The 17,245-nt window shown below is 40.3% G+C and overlaps 2 pseudogenes; one reads left to right on the forward strand and one right to left on the reverse strand.

Annotated features, from left to right (window-relative positions):
• The window catches only part of LOC140928268 (pseudouridylate synthase 7 homolog), a 113,936-nt pseudogene that overhangs the window by 14,789 nt on the left and 81,902 nt on the right, over positions 1 to 17,245 (reverse strand).
• On the forward strand, positions 8,311 to 14,684 carry LOC140937419 (quinone oxidoreductase PIG3-like; annotated as a pseudogene).

Below are 17,245 nucleotides of genomic sequence, written 5' to 3' on the forward strand. Positions count from 1 at the left end.
GCAAAATAGTTTTACAAATAATGTAAGACTGTCAAATATGACCTCTAGCCAAGAAGAGTCAACTTTAATTTCTCCTTTTTTTTTCCAATCGTTATCGTTATTTTTTTATTTATATATTTATGATTGCTTTGATTGTACATATAGCTCAAGAAAGGAATTTTGTTAAGTACCCAAAAAGAATCGCAAATAATGAGAGAGACTTTGCCAGCAGCACTGTAAACTTATTTCCTTGGCCACTTACTAAAGGGAGCTTATTAATAGTAACAATGACAGTGGTGGCAACAAATTGAAGCAACATAGGTTTAACAAGCAAGACAACAACTCTGTACCTGCATGACGTATGCATACGTTTTCAGTTGCTTTCCAGAACAGTTAGTTTCTTTGCCATCACTTTCCATCACATTATCTACACAATAAACGAAAGAGGAGCATTTTGAAATTAAAGTTAATAAAAAGCTTTAAAGGTCAAAATAGGTAATACTTTCTTGTCACATTCAACCGTAGCTCTCTTGACCTTTGATATTCAGTGCTTTAAATTTCTTCATACAACAAGACTAGAATAAGTTACGAAATTTCATTTGAGTTTTAAAGTTTGAGCATACTTTCATAAAATATATAGGATGCAAATCCTTCTCTTTTTTGTGTACAGTTTGCTTGCACTTTCAAAGTGGCCACTATGGCTAAACCAAGAAACTTCTGTCCTGACCAAGGGCCATAAATGTAGCAACCATTTTTTCTTTATGATGCAGGATTATTTGATAAAGCTCAGAAGCTCTTGGCTTGTCACAAGCAAGTAGAATGTTATGGTACTACGGAAGAAATTTCAGTTGACTACTGTTCTTTTACCATTTACGTTTATTTATATTTTCCTTTCAATTGGTTCAGACAAAGGGAAACAAACCATGTATGACTATTAAACTTGATGATCATCACTTGAAAGTGTTACAAAAGACAAGGATCTGCTAGGGTGGTTCGGTGTGGTACCCCCCCCCCCTCCCCCTTATAATTATAACTTCTGATACCTAAAACTGAGAAGAGTGCCCTCTTTGCACGATAAACCATTCTTCTGTGATCCTTTTATGCCACTATAATATTTCTTATGGTCTTCCCACTTGAGAAACCTACCTGTCGTTAAATACCTGACAAGACTGACAACAAGATCCCAGTCCCATACAATAAACTCTGCATATCTATGTTTTAGAATGCCATGAGTACTCTCTTTACTAAAATCCAAATTTGGACTTTTCAATTTAAACAAGGACATTTTGTTTCTTTACTAAAATCCAAAACTCAGATTATTGGTTGAAATGATCCACAATGGAGGTGGATTCTTTTGATGACCTTTGATCATATCCAAAACCGAATACTTTGAATACATGATCCGAAGTGTTTCTTTACTGTGGATCCGAAAAGAATGAATATTGCTGGTGGAAACTCAAAACAATTTTAATACAAACATCAACTTTTTGACAAGACTGCTTATCTTTACGGCCATTTTTTTACCAGAGTCATGGATAAAACAATCCATTTTATCCGTTTTATCGGCGTGGTAAAATCGCAGTACAAGCAGGCCCTGCATTGTTCTGGTTACAAGCAAAAAACTGCTACACAACTTCACCGGCACATCTTGGAAGACTTTACTTTCCCAATTATGACATATCTTATTTCAAGACTTGTCTTAATTTGGCCCGTCTAAAGTAGCATTCTAAAGCTAACCGTCCAGAATACAATGAGAGATCAGCAAACTTGCAACCTTGTCAGCAGCCGTGTTATTCCGTCTCCAGGATACTGTCGATATCGTAGGTCGTTTCTATGGAAATGAATGAAAAATAATCCCTTTTTTGGATACATTGTTTCTTTTGTCAACAAAACATCCTATTGGATTTTTGATCTGATCTCGGATTTTAGAAAAGAAACGCACCCTAAACTGTTAACAAATTCCGGAATAGTAAGATTTCCATATAAACGCATTCATTTATAATGCATACATGTTTTGACTCTATTCGTGTTAACTATTTGTGAGAAAAAGTATGAAAATGCCGCATGTATAATAAATGTTGTGGTTATACGGAAATCTTACTATACCCCAACTAGCTAGCTAGCAGGGAATTTCCAGATACACCAGGAAACGTAAAACTGTACTGAACTTGTAAAAGAAAAATGTATGCACAGAAAACAAAAAGTAGGCTTAAACTTAATACTTCTAAATGTCCACTTTATAAGCACAAAATATACTACCCGATTTCTTACAGTGGAGGATCCACACCTTCAAATAAGGGGGGCGGGGAGGAAAGGGGGGCAGTCATCCAGACCCTGAGATAAGGGGGTGGGGCGGTCGTAAGAAAAAATTTTGTCAACGCATCGGGCTTCAGTTTGGCCGCCACTGTCTTAGGTGGGCTAATAGCCCCGTAAGAAAGCGAGCTCACCTCATACTCATCGTGAGCGAACTCCGTAAAGAGTTAGCCCTGTAAAATGTTCAGAATGAACACCAAGATCCATCATTGATCAACTGTTTCAATTTTGACTACCAGTACCTTCAGCGACCTTACTCGTTGTGCCAAACATCGATTTCAATCAACCAGCTGAAGGGTAACCGGTCAAGTCGCCCGAAAGTCATCTCGCCCGAAGTCATATCGCCCGGAACCAGAGTTATGTCGCCCGAAATACATAGTCATGTCGCCCGCAATTTTATCGAGTGTATAAACTTGAAGAAAAGGAAGGAATAAACTGGTAAAATGTTCACTCGCTAACCTATGCAAATATGAAGTTAAACAAAGACCCCAACATCGCTGTTCATTCACTGTTCATTTCAGTGTTGTTCGTTGTTCGTTGTTATGAACTAAGCCGCTCATTCTACAGTAAAGACTAAGGTGCTCATTCTACAGTAAAGATTCTTGTAATTATGTCGCCCGCAATTTTATCGAGTGTATAAACTTGAAGAAAAGTAACATCTTAAGTAACTTTTATACTTGGCCATACTTTCCGCGAGCGGTGTGAAAGAGCAGGTTTATTAATGGCCACGGTGGTGAAGTCCAGTTTCGGTTGACTCCAAGCACTGTCCAAGAATCGAACTTTCAAGGACCTACATAGATAAAGCCCGCCATACCGCCGCCATCTTAAAATTGCGCCCGCAATCGATTGCGATGTTCTCGTGAGAAAAAAGGTAGGTACGTGGTGTAAGCATCATATAGTGGTTCCCCGTTACTTACTAGAAGGAGTGTACATAATCCTACATAGCCCTACACAGCCCTACATGGCCCTACATAGCCCTACATAGCCCTACATAGCCATACATAGCCATACATAGCCATACACAGCCCTACATAGCCCTACATAGCGCTACATAGCCCTACACAGCCCTACACAGCCCTACATAGCCCTACATAGCCCTACAGAGCCCTACACAGCCATACATTACCCTACATAGCCCTACATTGCCCTACATAGCCATACATAGCCATACATAGCCATACACAGCAATACATAGCCATACATAGCCCTACATAGCCCTACATAGCCCTAAAAAGCCCTACACAGCCCTACATAGCCCTACATAGCCCTTCATAGCCCTACAAAGCCATACATAGCCATACATAGCCCTACATAGCCCTACCCAGCCATACTAGCCCTACATAGCCCTACATAGTCCTACATAGCCCTACATAGCCATACATAGCCCTAAATCGCCATACATAGCCATACACAGCCATACATAGCCCTACATAGCCCTACCCAGCCATACATAGCCCTACATAGCCCTACATAGCCCTACATAGCCATACATAGCCCTAAATAGCCATACATAGCCATACACAGCCATACATAGCCCTACATAGCCATACATAGCCATACATGACCCTACATAGCCCTACATAGCCCTACACAGCCATACATAGCCCTACATGGCCCTACATAGCCCTACATAACCATACATGACCCTACAAAGCCATACATAGCCATACACAGCCATACATAGCCCTACATAGCCGTACATAGCCATACATGACCCTACATAGCCCTACATAGCCATACATAGCCCTACATAGCCCTACATAGCCCTACATAGCCCTACATAGCCATACATGGCCCTACATAGCCATACATAGCCATACACAGCCATAAATAGCCCTACATAGCCGTACATAGCCATACATGACCCTACATAGCCCTACATAGCCATACATAGCCCTACATAGCCCTACATAGCCATACATAGCAATACATAGCCCTACATAGCCATACCTAGCCATACACAGCCATACTCAGCCATACACAGCCATACATAGCCATACATAACCCTACATAGCCCTACATAGCCATACATAGCCATACATAGCCATACACAGCCATACATAGCCCTACATAGCCATACATAGACATACATAGCCATACACAGCCATACATAGCCATACAAAACCCTACATAGCCCTCCATAGCCATACATAGCCATACATAGCACTACATAGCCATACACAGCCCTACATAGCCCTACATAGCCCTACATAGCCATACATAGCCATACATAGCCATACATAGCCCTACATAGCCATACATAGCCATACATGACCCTACATAGCCCTACATAGCCATACATAGCCATACATAGCCCTACATAGCCATATATAGTTAAACATAACCCTACATAGCCCTACATAGCCATACACAGCCATACATAGCCATACATAGCCCCACATAGCCATACACAGCCATACACAGCCATACACAGCCATACATAGCCATACATAAGCCTACATAGCCCTACATAGCCATACATAGCCATATATAGCCATACATAGCCATACACAGCCATACATAGCCCTACATAGCCAATCATAGAAATACATAGCCATACACAGCCGTATATAGCAAAAGATGACCCTACATAGCCCTACATAGCCCTACATAGCCCTACATAGCCCTACATAGCCCTACATAGCCATACATGACCCTAGATAGCCATACATAGCCATACACAGCCATAAATAGCCCTACATAGCTGTACATAGCCATACATGACCCTACATAGCCCTACATAGCCATACATAGCCCTACATAGCCATACATAGCCCTACATAGCCCTACATAGCCCTACATAGCCATACATAGCAATACATAGCCCTACATAGCCATACATAGCCATACACAGCCATACACAGCCATACACAGCCATACATAGCCATACATAACCCTACATAGCCCTACATAGCCCTACATAGCCATACATAGCCATTCATAGCCATACACAGCCATACATAGCCCTACATAGCCAAACATAGACATACATAGCCATACACAGCCGTACATAGCCATACATGACCCTACATAGCCCTACATAGCCCTACATAGCCCTACATAGCCCTACATAGCCCTACATAGCCATACATGACCCTAGATAGCCATACATAGCCATACACAGCCATAAATAGCCCTACATAGCCGTACATAGCCATACATGACCCTACATAGCCCTACATAGCCATACATAGCCGTACATAGCCCTACATAGCCCTACATAGCCATACATAGCAATACATAGCCCTACATAGCCATACATAGCCATACACAGCCATACACAGCCATACACAGCCATACATAGCCATACATAACCCTACATAGCCTTACATAGCCCTACATAGCCATACATAGCCATACATAGCCGTACATAGCCCTACATAGCCCTACATAGCCATACATAGCAATACATAGCCCTACATAGCCATACATAGCCATACACAGCCATACACAGCCATACACAGCCATACATAGCCATACATAACCCTACATAGCCTTACATAGCCCTACATAGCCATACATAGCCATACATAGCCATACACAGCCATACATAGCCCTACATAGCCATACATAGACATACATAGCCATACACAGCCATACATAGCCATACATAACCCTACATAGCCCTACATAGCCCTACATAGCCATACATAGGCCTACATAGCCTTACACAGCCCTACAGAGCCCTACATAGCCCTACATAGCCCTACATAGCCATACATAGCCATACATAGCCATACACAGCCCTACATAGCCCTACATAGCCATACATAGCCATACATACCCATACACAGCCATACATAGCCCTACATAGCCATACATAGCTATACATAGCCATACACAGCCATACATAGCCATACATAACCCTACATAGCCATACATAGCCCTACATAGCCATACATAGCCATACATGACCCTACATAGCCCTACATAGCCCTACATAGCCATACATAGTCCTACATAGCCATACATAGCCATACACAGCCATATATAGCCCTACATAGCCATACATAGCCATACATGACCCTACATAGCCCTGCAAAGCCCTACATCGCCATACATAGCCCTACATAGCCCTACATAGCCCTACATAGCCATACATAGCCATACATAGCCCTACATGGCCATACATGACCCTACATAGCCATATATAGTCATACACAGCCATAAATAGCCCTACATAGCCGTACATAGCCATACATGACCCTACATAGCCCTACATAGCCATACATAGCCCTACATAGCCCTTCATAGCCCTACATAGCCATACATAGCCCTACATAGTCGTACATAGCCCTATATAGCCATACATGACCCTACATAGCCATACATACCCCTACATAGCCCTACATAGCCCTACATAGCCCTACATAGCCCTCCATAGCCATACATAGCCCTACATAGCCGTACATAGCCCTACATAGCCATACATGACCCTACATAGCCATACATAGCCATACACAGCCATACATAGCCCTACATAGCCGTACATAGCCATACATGACCCTACATAGCCCTACATAGCCATACATAGCCCTACATAGCCCTACATAGCCCTGCACAGCCATACATAACCCTACATAGCAATACATAGCAATACATAGCCCTACATAGCCATACATAGCCCTACATAGCCCTACATAGCCCTACATAGCCTTACACAGCCCTACACAGCCCTACATAGCCATACACAGCCATACACAGCCCTACATAGCCATACATAGCCATACATAGCCATACATAGCCATACAGAGCCATACATAGCCCGACATAGCCTTACATAGCCCTACATAGCCCTACATAGCGCTACATAGCCCTACACAGCCCTACACAGCCCTACATAGCCATACATAGCCATACATAGCCCTACATAGCCCTACATAGCCCTACATAGCCCTTCAGAGCCCTACACAGCCATACATGGCCATACATTGCCATACATAGCCATATATAGCCATACATAGCCATACACAGCCCTACATAGCCATACATAGCCCTATAGCCATGTATGGCTGTGTATGGCTGTGTAGGGCTATGTAGGGCTATGTAGGGCTATGTATGGCTGTGTATGGCTATATAGGGCTGTGTAGGGCTATGTAGCGCTATGTAGGGCTATGTAGGGCTATGTATGGCTGTGTATGGCTATGTATGGCTATGTAGGGCTATGTAGTGTCATGTATGGCTGTGTATGGCTGTGTATGGCTATGTAGGGCTGTGTAGGGCTGTGTAAGGCTATGTAGGGCTATGTAGGGCTATGTAGGGCTATGTATTGCTATGTAGGGCTATGTAGGGCTATGTATGGCTGTGTAGGGCTAGGTAGGGCTATGTATGGCTATGTATGGCTATGTAGGGCTCTTTATGACTATGTAGGGCTATGTAGGGCTGTGTAGGGCTATGTAGGGCTATGTAGGGCTATGTAGGGCTGTTTATGGTTTTGTATGGCTATGTATGGCTATGTAGTGCTATGTAGGGTTATGTATGGCTATGTATGGCTATGTATGGCTATGTATTGCTATGTAGGGCTATGTAGGGCTATGTAGGGCTATGTAGGGTTATGTATGCCTATGTATGGCTTTGTAGGGCTATGTAGGGCTATGTATGGCTATGTATGGCTATGTATGGCTATGTATGGCTATGTATGGCTATTTAGGGCTTTGTAGGGCCACGTATGGCTATGTAGGGGTATGTAGGGTTATGTATGGTTATGTATGGCTATGTAGGGCTATGTATGGCTATGTAGGGCTATGTAGGGCTATGTAGGGCTATGTAGGGTTATGTATTGCTATGTATGGCTATGTAGGGCTATGTAAAGTTATGCCATATATTAACTAACGGGGAACCACTATATGATGCTTACACCACTTACCTGCCAGAAAAAAATCCTTAAGTATCGTTATCGATGTGTACCATGCATAGTTCCAGGCTTCTCTCGGTGGAAAGATGACCCATATTACAACAGAAGTCGCACGTTTGTGTTTCATGTTGTTCATTCTTGATATCGTGCTTATCTCTGGAAATTCCACAATGAGAGCAGTTCTTTATAAGCCTGGCAGTGTAGATAATCTTTATATTGGTACAGTAACAAAGCCAAAAGTAGAGAAAACTAAGGTGTTAATCCGCGCTCACTACACGGCGATCAATGGAGCTGACACATTACAGCGCCGGGGGTAATATCCTCCTCCTGCGGGGGAATCAGACATCCTAGGGCTAGAAGTTGCTGGTGTGATAGAGGAGATTAGCGAGAAATGTGCTGGAAAGTGGACGTAAGTATTTAACACAGTATAAAACACTTGCGTCGATATCTATGGAGGGGGCATATGGATGTGGAACCCTCCCTCCCCCCCTTCGCCACCTCCTCCCCAGGGGGATTTCCATTTTTTTATCCTAACCCCCCCTCTAAAGATGACTGGAAACCAAACACTCAAATTTTTGTGGGCGCCCTTTCAAAAATTTGTCTGCATTAAGGGACAAAATTTTGTCGGCATCTCTGAAAAAAAAAATCAGCAACCCCTATTCAAAAACCCGTCATCCTTACAGGGACAGGGAAAAGGGAGGTCAAGAAAGGAACTGTCTGAAGATTCATCATCATCATCATCAATCTTTATTTATACACGAAATCGTATCATTTTACATGGTCTTCCTAGGAATCGTGTTTAAGACTAGACTAAAATACTAAGAGTAAAAGACTAAGGAACTATTGACTATAATGTTAAAAATACAAAAACTTACATTATGGATAATAAGAGTTACAATGGGTCATGGTGTATTAGAAAAATCTTTCCCATGAATTGAAGTTTTAAAAACATTTAAACTGGGCAGTTTCCTAATCTCTGAGGGAATCTTGTTCCACAGAACAGATCCTCTGTAGTGTAGGCTCCTTTTTGCAGACTCAGTTTTGGGTCTGGGGACATAATAATTTAACTCAGAATTTCTAAGATTGTGTGAATGTACATTTGAGGTGTTGGTAAAGATCCGCCTCAGATACGATGGGGAAAGATTATTATGGATTTTATACATTGTCACAGCCAACTGTTTAAGTCTTGCATATTCTAGCCTTTCCCAGCCAAGCTCATCCAACAAAACACTTGAGCGAACGTCATAGTTAGAAAAAGTGAGAATTCTAGCAGCCCTATTCTGCAGTTTTTTAAGTTTGTCTGCTAGTCCCTTATTGATATTACCCCAAACGGCACCACAGTAATTAAAATATGGCATTACCAGTGCATTGTACATGTTCACTCTAGTATCAAATGGTATAAAATGACTTACACGCCTTAAGATAGCAATACCAGCGGATATTTTCTTTGAAATGGTATGAATGTGTGGGCGCCAGTTCAAAGATTCATCAGTTTGAACTCCAAGGGATTTATGTTTAATTACTCTTTCTAAGGGTGTATTATTGACTTTGACTGTGAAGTCACTGTTTATTTGGGATAACTTAAATTGGCTCCCTATAAGCATGTATTTAGTCTTCTTAACATTTAAAGTTAATTTGTTTGCTGACAGCCATGACTGGATTAAATTCATATCATAATTCATTTTATGTTCAAGGACACATGGGTCTTCTGCAGATGTGGTAAGGGTAGTATCATCTGCATACATTCTGGGTTTTGAAAACAAATTACATGAAGGGAGATCATTAATATAAATAGTGAATAAGAGAGGGCCTAAAATAGACCCCTGTGGAATACCACATGTTATATTACAGAAATCAGATTGAACTCCATCAATGAACGTTTGTTGCTTTCGGTCAGATAGATAGGACTGGAACCAGTTAAGGGATTGAGAACTGACCCCATAGAGTTTAAGCTTTCCCAGAAGGATAGCATGATCCATGGTATCAAAAGCTTTTTTCAAGTCCAGGAATATCACACCATTTAAGAGACTGTCGTCAATATTCCATAGCCATTCATTCGTAGCCTCAAGTAAAGCTGTTTCAGTGGAAAACATAGGTCTGAAGCCAGATTGTGATTCAGTAAACAAGTTATTATTATGTAATTATTCATATAATTGATTAAAAACAACTCTTTCAATTAATTATTAAGATTATTGAACATATTGGGCAAATACGGAGGGGGCTATCATGTTCTAGTGAAATTTCCCAAATTATCACATAATTTGCCCATTGTTTGTTTTGTTGTAAGTTGTTTTAACCTGGGCGCCATGAAAAGCTATGTTTGGTTTTGTTTGTTGAATAAATTATTTCTGCTCTTTTTCTTCTTTTTCCTTCTCTCTCTGTCACACAATGTTGCATGACAGTAAGACAGAGGTGCCAGAACTGGACTAGTTCTTGATGTGACAGGGATATAAAACAGAATGACACTGATGAAGAATAACTGGGGGAAGGAAAGGGACTACACAGCCTGTACTGAGTCCATGAGGATGTCTGAGTTATCCTTATGGGTCTGACTGCATCAACAAAATTAAACCTGGTTTTAATTTCTTAACTCACTGCTGGTATCTATTTGACCAGTCCATTAGTGTAGGATTTATCAGATACACTACTATAGAAATTTTTGAAAAGATTTTCTTCTTTTAATTCAGTAAAGAGGATTGTTATGATCACTGTGTTCTTTTCTTTTTTTTTTTCTTTCATAGGAAAGGTGACCATGTTATGGCCTTGTTAGGTGGTGAGTACAAAAATTTTGTTATTTCTACCTACTTGAAGGATATCTGTGTTTGAAGTCAGTCACCAAATCTCCCAGATAAAATCGACATTCAGGCTTTTCTATGCCTTAGTTTGGAATTAAGGCCATTTAATTTCTTCAAAAATTTTACTTTTTTAATTGACAGCAGAATTTCTGCGGCAAATTGCATAAATTTCTTCACTGACGGAGATTATTTTTGTCAGTACAATAATTATGAAAGTGAATTTTGATGGTTTGTTCTTTGCCTTACAAATGTCCTAAGCCAATAATGTACCAGTATCATACTTTGGGCACTGGGTCAAGTGGTGTTTTATATCAGAGGGTTGTGGGGGGGGGGGGGGGGTGGATAGCCTGAATTTCAGACGATTACTGAGGGAGTAAAAATGACTCGAAGTAATTGTCTGAAATTCAGGCTAGGGGCGGGGGTGGAGTGAAGAACAAACAATAGAGTTCATGTCCGCAGGCATAAAATAATACATGACTATGTTTTGGGCCTGACTCAGCCTCATTTTGAGCCACTAGGCTCTTGCTGTTATGTTGTATTGTTAGTTAATCACTAGTCTTAATTTTTATAAATTGTAATTATCATACGGCATGTCTGAAAACCAGCTTGCTGAGCCATTTACCGTGTTTAAATAAAGTTGGTTGATTGATTGATTGATTGATTGAGCCTAACGTGAAAATGACCCGTAAGTCAGGCCCTAAAAAGAGTGGTACTCATGTAAGACATTCATTTAAGTTTACAATGTACAATGTTTAATAGTCAGGGCTGTAGTTTAAATAGCTAGAGGCAAGACAAGGCTAAATAGCCTTGTCTACATGCTGTAAATTTTGATTCTTTATTGAATAAAATACATTCAGTCCTCAGTTGAACTAGATTGATTTTTCTGAAAAGAAAGAAAACTGAAAATGTTATTTCAGAGCTTTTGGATTTTAAAATTTTCTGGGGTAGGGCTTGTCCCCAGACCCTTGTAAGGGCCTTGCACCTTCAACAACCACTCCAGTTATGCCAAAAGTCTGGCTAAAACTCTTATAGTAGTGCTGTAAATTGAAGGAACATGTTTTTTACTGTCTTCTAAATTTACTATAAGTTGGTTTTTAAAGGTGGAGGTTATGCTGAGTATGTGGCTGTTGATGAAGCACTTGTAATGCCTGTCCCAGACTCTTACAAACTCTCGGATGCTGCGGCCATCCCTGAAGTTTGGTTAACAGCATATCAACTATTGCATTTTCTTGGCAAAGTTAAGAGTGGTGAAGTAGTATTAATCCATGCCGGGGGCAGCGGCGTTGGTACTGCTCTGGTACAACTGTCAAGGTTAGCTGGAGCAAGGCCTTTTGTTACTGCGGGATCAGAGGAAAAGATTAAGATGGCTGAGTCACTAGGAGCTGAAGGAGGCTTTGACTACAAAACAGGAAATTTCTCCAGTTGGGTGGAAAATGTTACAAATGGTACTTGTTGTTCTGGCTAAAAATGATTCCTAAACTTGCTAAGAATTATGTACTGTGGATGTACGCATCACCTATATTTTTTTTATTACAGTCGAACCCTACTTTACAGACATCTTCCTAATATGGACACCTTGTTACTATGGATAGTTTTCCTTGTACCTAGTCCTTATATTTTCTCTAAATTCAGCCCACTTAACACGGACACCGCGTTAATATAGGGACACTTTCTATGGCCCCCTAAGTGTCTGTATTAACAGAGTTTGACTGTAGTTTAAAATTTACAAGCCAGCTTACAGGGCTAGAAGTTTTTGTTAATTTGTTCTTTGCTTGACTGAAATTCTAAGCCTGTTCTTTCCCTAAATGCTCAAAAGCTTCTGTTGCTAATGGATACAAAGAGGTGTGGCAAAGTAACAAGCACACAAACATAACTTGCTTTGAAACTCAATCTTGATCTGATTGTTGAAGTTCCCACTAAAGGTTCCTTACAAAGTCTTAGGGGACTAAAATACCTATTCTAACATCCCACCCCCATGGCATTATAATCAACCCAAAAAATAAGAAAATGAAAATAAGAAAAGAAATAAATAAAGAAAAAAAATTTGCTTAACTGGAGTTTGTATGCTTAAATTAAGATCTATTATTGTTTTATTTTCTTCTAGGTCGAGGAGCAAATGTCATCCTTGATTGTGTGGGAAGCTCATTTTGGGAACAGAATATAAAGAGTCTTGCTGTTGATGGTCGTTGGATCTTGTATGGTCTTTTGGGTGGCAGTAATGTCTCAGGTGACCTCCTCAGGGACATCCTAAGGAAAAGAGCTTCACTTATAGGAACGACACTGAGGAGTAGATCCCTTGGTGTAAGTTATTATTCTTTTGTTTCAGGATCTCTACATTGTCAATACCAAATGTAGATAGAAATTTAGTTGAGAAATTTAGAAATTTTAAAGTTGAACCTCTTAACGATGGCCACCTTGCAGGGGCGCCCAACGAGAATATAGTTCAAAACCACTTAAACATAGCATTGTTGAACGTATTTTAGTATTTAAATGGTAGATCTATATAGGCATATTTTTATCCCCTAAACTTTTTCATCTGTTCGGATTTCCTAGCTAAAAGTCTAGTGATCCAAAAATTATAGGGATCAAGACTTACCTTTCCGAAAATTTCAGCCAGAGAAAAGGCTCCCGAAATTTCTAGGTGACCTTTTAAGGGTAAAAATCCTTTAAAAAGGGGCAATTATACCATTTTTTAGATGTTCGAAAATCCTAGGAGAGGCAGGCAAGCAAGAAATTGTACAAAAAATGTTCCGAAAATTCTAGATCTCAAATCGTCTTCTGAACAGATATTTTCCCCTGACCTTGGGGACAGAAGAAAGTGGCCATTGTGAAGAAGTGGCCATTGTAGAGAGCTTTAAACAAGAGTCAATATGTATGGATTTTTTGTTCACCGGGATGAAAAAAAGTGGCGGTTTTAGAGAGGTGGCCATTGTAGAGAGGTTGGTGTTGGCGGAGGTTCGACTGTACATCAACCACAGCCAAACCCTGCTTCATAGACACCCACTTAATATGGACACCTCGTCATTACGGACAGCTTGCTTTGTCTCTTGGGAAAGAAAGTCCTTACATTTTCTCTAAATTCAACCTGCTTTCTACAGACACTCTATTAATATGGACACTTTCTAAGGCCTTCTCAGTGTCCGTACTAACAGGGTTTACAGTACAGAATCCCCACAGTTAATAACGAAAAAGTGGAAGAGGGCAACGGGGTGGGAATGTGGGGGAGGCGGGAAGTGGAAGGAAAAGGGGGAAATTATGCAAAACTCCTGATTATTTTGCGATTGTAAAAGGGCTAATAAAGGGGTGGGAGGCAGAAATGCTAGGCACGGGAGGTGGGTGGTTCGGACCCCCCTAAACACCACCCCCCCGGCCCCTCTATCTGAAAACAGCATTGTGGTATTAGTGCAGCAAGAAGACCCCCTGCAAGTACTTTTACGATGCCTTACACAAAAAACGGCTTATCATTATTTTCCCCCATTCTTTTGCAGTACAAAAGAGAACTGGTACAAGAGTTTTCAGAAAGAATTGTTCCACAGTTTGCAAATGGAAGACTAAAGACTATTGTGGATTCAGTTTTCACCATGGATCAAATCCAGCTAGCTCACAAAAGAATGGAGTCGAATGAAAATATCGGGAAAAGTATTATACAAATTAGGCCAGATGATACAAATACTGAAGAAACCAAATCTGAACTCTAACCTTTATATTGTTTGCTTATATTTATTTATTGCTTTTGTCTCATTACAAAATTCTCCCTATTTTAAAATAAGCAGTGCTTTTTTTTGTGCGGGGGGGGGGGGGGGGGGGTTCACTAACATGGCCACCGTTTCTTGTTTTGGTAAACTAACACATGACAGAGGCGATGCCATTAATATGAACGAATGGAACAAAATTAAACCGAGCTATAACAGGTACCGTCTGACTTGATTCAATACTCCATGTGGAGTCACGATGGCATCAAGACTGGTCACACTTTGTTGGCGAGTAAGTGAAGTGTTGTATGCGATACTACGCCGCATTCCATCTGAAGTCATGACGTTATGTTCAAGACTGGTCACACTTTCTTGGCGTGTAAGTGAAACGTTGCATTAGGTACTAAGCCGCGTTCCATCTGAAGTCATGACGTTATGTTCAAGACTGGTCACTCTTTCTTGGCGTGTAAGTTTAACATTGCATTAGGTAATATATAGATTTAGCCAGGGCTAAAAGCGATGCTCCCATCAATAAATTTATATTTTAAGTTAAACAATAAACTTGTAATCCACAAATCAGTTAACTTAAGGGCACATTCATGTGACTTTTAAGGGAAAGGATAAGTTATTTTAGAGTGAAACATCTTACATCGAGTTGATAGCCTAAATATGTACACCCAAAACATAGCAAAAAATAACCCAAAAAATATATTCGATCACATTCAAGAGCCATAATGGCTCTTGATCACAGTAGATTAGGCCTCGAAAACAAATTCTTGGAAAACAAATCAGGCCGAATTTTTTTGCGTTTGATAGGTTTACTTTACAAATTCTTGCCAACAAATCTGAGGTTGTGTAAACCAACCTTTTATACTTTTTATACATCACATCTGAGGTGAAACAGTACCTTTTTATCATACAGACCTCGGACAGTATATACGGTATTTCACAATTTTTCAAGACAAATTGCACTCTGTCAATGTTCAGGACGATCAATCGTGGGCTTTTAGCGAAACCGTTCAAAAAATTTCCAAAATCACCCATACGGCCACCTGGTTTTCATTTCTAGTGCGAGCTGTCAGTCATGGTCGAGTGTTTGAATGAACTTTAACAGAGATACGCTTCAACATAATCGCAAATTTATTATCATTATTTTTTGTTATTTAATGGTTTCAGTTATAACGACGTGTAATCTTATAAAGCGTTTGATACGCGCGACGTTTATTATTTTTACATATAAGTCAAGTTGATGTGAGATGCTTCACTCTAAAATCACTTAGCTTTCCCCTCAAAAGCCACATGAATGTGCCCTTAAGTTAACTGATTTGTGGATTACAAGTTTATTGATTGATTTAAATTATATATTTATTAATGGGAGCTTCGCTCTTTAGCCCTGGCTAAATCTACATATTAATATCTACAAACGGTTAGACTTTGTAGCAGGGCTGTCACAAACGTCAAGATGCCTCGTATATGTAATTAGTAGGTGAGGGATAGAACAGCCACGAAGTTCTTTTGGTTCTATTTCCTTTCCGTTTCCCATGAAAGTAGCAGTGGCGGATGGAGGGGCTCGGGGGGCCCGGTCCCCCCCCCCAATTATTTTGGATCAAACCGAAAAAATGTTTTTTGGAGCCCCCCCCCCCAACCTTATCTAAGGGTCTGGGTGACCATTCCCCCCCCCGCCTTATCTCAAGGTTTGGATCCGGCACTGAGTTGTCTGAGGTGATGCTTGTACATCCCCGATCCAGTCCTTGGTGTGGCCTTCTATCTCAAATTAACATTCGCGTTAGGAGGCATTCATAACTTGTTATTTCATTGATTTTAAAATGCGTCACAAGTAGTCTGCAAAAAGTCCCCAAATCAGTGTTGTAAAATCCCTGAAAAGCAGGGGGGGAGGGGTAGATAATAAGATTTTTACAATTTAAAGTTTTCAAGGTATGTAGGTGAATACAGAATAATACGCCTTTTTCACTTCTTATTTTGCGAAAATATTGTTTGTAATTTGGCCTAATCCAAAGCACAAGTTAGCCATCTTTTGACCGACCGGGCCTAGAGTGAGGTAGATCAACTCAGCCAATTAGGAAGTAAAAGAGAAAATAACCATCAAGGCATATATCGTCTAAAGATGGCTAGTCGCTTAATTAACCTAGTGTTTAGCCAAAGTTTTGTAAAAAAATTCTTGTCCAGGAACTTAAAAAAGTATTATTAAGCCCTTAATTCGGGATCTAGTCATGCAAACACAAAATCATCCTCTAGCCAATCTATAACAAGACACATACAATTAAGAATTAAAGTTTTTAACTTTGAACTAGAAAAAGAAGACATTACGTCTTTTTACATATTCAACGTACTAAAAATCTAGAAACTGTAAAAACTGTAAAAATAAAAACTAAAAGTCTTGAGATATATTTCCCTCTTCGAGCCTCTGGTATACTTTGTCTATCCGGACACCATCAGATATTTGTCTTAGCATGGCGTCATTGGAGTAAGAACCGGTAACACTGGTTATTTTGAGATGTGAGTTTGAAGCCTGGATTGGTGCTAATAGCCCTTTCAAGACAGGAAACCCCAGAGGGACCACAATATAGCGGATTACCTGGACTTAATATCCT

The sequence above is a fragment of the Porites lutea genome, chromosome 1, assembly GCF_958299795.1.
Source record: "Porites lutea chromosome 1, jaPorLute2.1, whole genome shotgun sequence".
NCBI lineage: Eukaryota > Metazoa > Cnidaria > Anthozoa > Scleractinia > Poritidae > Porites > Porites lutea.